The sequence below is a fragment of the Rhineura floridana genome, unplaced genomic scaffold, assembly GCF_030035675.1.
Source record: "Rhineura floridana isolate rRhiFlo1 unplaced genomic scaffold, rRhiFlo1.hap2 scaffold_22, whole genome shotgun sequence".
NCBI classification, from domain to species: Eukaryota; Metazoa; Chordata; class Lepidosauria; order Squamata; family Rhineuridae; genus Rhineura; species Rhineura floridana.
This window is the reverse complement of record NW_026902505.1, coordinates 35,001-40,000: the sequence shown is the minus strand read 5'-3', so window position 1 is coordinate 40,000 and position 5,000 is coordinate 35,001. Positions and strand designations below refer to the sequence as shown.

General features: G+C 43.5%; 1 protein-coding gene across 1 annotated transcript in view; it reads right to left on the bottom strand.

The window, feature by feature from the left end:
- Positions 1-5,000, bottom strand: part of LOC133375317 (collagen alpha-1(I) chain-like) — an 8,794-nt gene that overhangs the window by 850 nt on the left and 2,944 nt on the right. The window lies entirely within an intron of this gene.

Here is a 5,000-nt window from a genome sequence, read left to right as displayed (position 1 = left end):
GGCATCACGAAAGACCCAGTCCTGGGCTCAGAAACAAAATAAATTATCTGCTCCTCTTCAAGGTATCGATAAGCCTCTTGTTTTAATTGAAATCGTCACGATAAATTCTCGTTCTTCTCGCTAATGGGTTAGCGTTAGGGTTAGGTATGAAAAAAAAAATTTTTTTTTTAATTGGAATAAGCCGTTCTACATAAATATCATAAAAATTATTACTCAGCCACTACACATGTGGCTTAATAATAACAAAACGAAATTTACGTAACATTAACCCCCACAGTACCCAACACAGGAACAGCGTCCAAAATTAAGGTTGCAAGTTGCAAGGTCCAAAGTCCAACATCCAAAGTTTTTGTTTCCCATTCTCTGGCTAGGTCTTGTATCATTCTCTCCGTCTTTGCCGCTTCAAGCCAGGTGGGTAATGTTCGTCTGGAGGTACGTGCACGTCTCCCTACTGATAGGAGTCTTTCCACTATACCTTAAGTCACCGTCCGGTGTAACGCCATCTCCTCCATGGTACCTGGAATGGTTCCTTGTCAAGCTGCCAGCATTGTCCTGTGTGTCTTGTCCAGCCAACCTAAAATAGCATCACGGCTAAGTCTGGTTAAATTAGGGCCTGCAGGGGCGGGAACTACTGCCATATGGGCAACAAGAAAACCCCATACTTTTAACATGTCCCAAGATCCACCTGGCTCAGCCTTCAGCCAGGTATGATAATTTAGCCATCCAGATTTTAATTGTTCTTTCCAACGCAACAGAATTCTGGTCTCTCTAGCTCCGCCCTCTACTACAGGTAGTAGACTTCGCTTTCTTCATCTTCCATCACAGTTGCAGATGCATCAGCCTCAGCCTCTGTTTCATATTCAACCTCCTTTTCGCCTTCAGCATGGCTATCACCAAAACTGGTCTCACAGGATCTCTGAGATGTTTCAAATCTCTTGCTTTCTTTTTCTGAGTTTGATATTTTAATACTCTTCTCTTCTCCTGCTTCCTTTCCTTCCTTCTGCTCTAGAGTCTTTCTGTGTTTAGCTTCAGAGTTCTCCATGGACTCGCGTAGATCTAATTGAGTAGTTGCTGCTGCTGCTGCTGCTGCTGCTGCTGCTGCTGCTGCTGCTGCTGCTGCTGCTGCTGCTGCTGCTGCTGCATCCGTATCAGGATTTCCAAGTGGTTGCTCCACTCCAGGAGTTGTGGGTAGCTGAGAGCGTTCCCAGGCCTGGTCACTGACATCATTATGAGCAGTTTGCATTTTACAGTTTGCAGTTTGCATATTTACTTTTTGCATATTTGCATGTTGTAGGCTTGCTTTTTGCAAGCTTGTATTGCTTGCTTTTTGCTGGTTTCCATTTTTCAGGCTTGCTTTTTGCAACTTTGCTTCGCTTGCTACATGTTGCAGACTTGTAATTTTGCTGGCTTGCTTTAGTTTCTTGCTGTTGTCTTGCTTTTCCCTCTACAAAGCTTGCAGAAGTTGCAAGCTTGACCATACAATCTCCGGAATCTGCTTCAGGATTTGTATCGAGCTGAGAGTATTCCCAGGCCTGGTCAATTACATCATTATTAGCAGTTTGGAGGTTGCAGTTTTCAGTTTGCACGCTTACTCTCTGCAGGGTTGCTTTTTGCAAGTCTTCTTTGCTTGCTTTTTGCAGGTTTGCATTTTGCAAGTCTGCATTTCGCGGGTTTGCTTTACTCTCTTTTCGCATGCTTGCTTTTTGCGTGCTTGCTTTTTCCTCTACAAAGCCTGCAGACGTTGCAATGCAACCCTGGGAATACAATAGAATTCCTAAAGGGAAATCAAACAAACTTAGAGACTTGTAAGAAAATCCATGCGTTACCTACCCCGTTATCTCTTAAAGATTCCAGAGATTGTATAATACATCTTGCATTTCTAAATTCATTTCTTTCATCTCATCTGTCGTTTTTATCTGCTCTTGTATAACTTCTTTCTTTTCTCCTGACTTTTCCTCTGTAATATACTGTACTGTAGGCTTAGGCGACTCTGTCTTCCGTACAAACTGAAGAATCTTAACGAGGTTGCTGGATAAAGAGGCTCCAGCTTGCACTCCAATCCTGTTTGGAGGTTCTTCTTTCTCCTCCCAACTCCCCAGTTGGCCTTCACCTTTTGGAGGGAGTTCTTTCTTTTTAACTCTCTCTCCTTTTCTCTGGCGAAGCTCTTGTTTGAGCTTTCTATCTATTTCTATGAGCTGTTTGGCCTCCATTTTGAAGTCCTTCCCTCCCCCAGCCGGGGGGAGGTTTGTTTGGGATCAGTAGGCCTCGTTGGGGAGGGAGGGGGGGGGGGAAACCTACAGCTCCCCCACCCCACCCGTACGTCCCCCAAATACACAAGTGGTCTCAAAAGAATCCCCACAGTCTTAGGAACGTCCAGATACTATTTTTGAAGAAATTCAACCCCCCCCCGAAGGGGGTTAAAACCGCGCTCACTAGGGTTGCCAGGTTCAATCCCTGAGACCGATCCTGTATCTTTAGGAGAAGAGAAAGTCAGCCAAGTGCAGGTGTTCTTGCAACCCTGTAATTGGAAAAACCGCAAGGTGGAATTCTCCCTGCACAATTTTTAAAGATACAAAAGACCTCTTGGTTGCCAGGCCCAGCCTCTAAGAGATCTTCTGTATCTTTAAAAGTTGTGCCGAGGGAAGGAGAGAATTCCGCCTTGTGGTTTTTTTTCCATTACAAGGTTGCAAGAACCACCTGCACTTGGCTGACTTTCTTTTCTCCTGAAGATGACAGGATCAGTCTCAGGGATTGAACCTGGCAACCCTAGCGCTCACCCAAGCCCTTCGCAGGAGCTCCGGAAAACCACGTCCTTCCTCCTTGCAAACAGGCTTCGGCTTAGGGAAGATTTTTTTCTTTTTTTAGGTAAGGTTTTTTATTAAAATTATTCATACTACTGGTCACATCCCGCACGCGAAAACACGTAACAATATCGCCACTCTCAGAATAACGCATCTAGCTAATACACATACTTTTCCTAACTAACCTAACACTAACACAAAATATTCATCTCAGCTCAGCTCTGTGTTATAGGAGGGGTCGACTCTGATGTCCACGGCCAGAATTTTCTCCGCTTCTCATGCGGCAATTTTTCTTTTTCAAATGAACTCAGTTCTCTTATTTCTGATAATATCGTCCTAATCGTACTTCCGGAACTGCATATGTTCTGAGTCTTACTTTCTTTTAACCGTTGCCAACATAAGATACTTAGAACAAATAAATTGACAATTCTTATCGTTGTCCAGGGTACCTTCCAGTAATTATTCACTACGTTGTTTTTATTTCTAGGTCTTTTCACTCCTTTTCTTTCTCTCGGGCCTTGAATTCCTTTTTCCGGTTCCGCTCCCGAAACAATAGTTTTCCCTCAAAAGGTCTGGCCAATCCAGAGTTTTAGCAATTATAGTCCACGTCTCTTTCGCAGATACACAGTCTTTAACAAAATGTGGAACGGTTTCTTTTTGTGTCTGCCCTGTTCTTACAGCTTCTTCCTGACACCTTAATCGTGGACAAGCTTGGTTAACATTGGCTAGCCACGGCGTATTTGCTTGCACGCTATAAATCTGATGAAAAAACTTCCATCTGATGTCCCATAGTTTATAAGGAATTCTTTGATCTTTCAAGAATTCCATCTGGTGTACAGGCTCTTTTAAATACATGGATAAATTTCCCCTTTTTACATTCTTTTCACATTCCGGCTGAAAACTATTTACTTCTAATAAATTCCTATACATTTTCTTTCTCTTCACTTTTGGTTCACACCTTTCCATTTTTATGATGCTTGCCCTTAATTTCCATTCTCTTACATTACTGTACATTTCAATCAAATAATCAGGTCCAAAACACTTCAGCGATGGTGTGATTTTATAATTGACCTTATCTTTCTTCCCACCATATTTTGGCCCAATCTTTAATTCTCCGGTGTTTGGCAAAAGCCACCAACCAAAAATGAGGTGCCAATTCTTTTCTTTCTACCTCTGCCCACTTCCCAAAATTATGACTAACAAAAATTGCTAAAAATTTGAAACCAATTGCTGTAAAATTTAGACCACCCTGTGCTACAGATTTGTACGCCTCTGCTCTTGCAAGGGGGAAATTAGCCGTTCCCCATAGAAACTTAAATGCCATTTTATTAATCTCTTTAACGATCCTTTCAGGTGGTGGGTAGACAGCTGCCAAATTACCTACTACCGGTACCAAGTACGTACTAACGTACATGGCTTTCCGATAAATAGAAAGATGCCATTTTTGGCCGCATTTGTATTTTTTCTTTGACTTGATCTCTCCACATGTTCCAATTATATTCCCACCCTTCCCATTTGACTGCAAAATAAATTCCTAATAATTTAACATGTGTTTGAATTTGCCCTTCCTCAGCTTCTGAATGTATTGCTTCATTTTTATTATTATTACTAATCAGATGTTCCAGTGGCATTACTTGTATATTTCCCTTAATGTTATTGGGCGATATCATAAAACTCTTTTGCATATTTAAATGACCACCAGAAGCCTGACCAAACTGTTCAAACAAATCTCTGATTATTTCTATTTCCTGTTTATCATTTACCAAGATAGATACATCATCTGCATTTTTGCCTCTTTCCCCCGGAACGGCCCCGATGGCGGCCCACAGCTTCGTTCTCTCACGGCATGCCCCCCCCCCCCCGTGTAGAAGCCTCCCCCCACCCCCCACCCCCCACCCCCGGGCGTCATGAAAGACCCAGTCCCCTGTTTAAAGCAGGGGTAACATCCGACGGGAGACCTGGAGGCTTCTCCACGAACCCGGACCTGGTGGCCGCTCGCGGCGGCGGGGGGGGGGGGGGGTGCGTGCGTGCGTGTGGGAAGGAGAGGAGAAAAGGAGGAAGGCGTGATCGGGTTATTCTGGACCCCTCTTTCGCACCAAGAGGCTGGATACACGTGTTAGTGCTATAAGCAGTCGTTTACTCAGACGTTGCACAAAGTAAACAGAAGAGAACAGCAAACGCTTGATACAATGCAGTCCA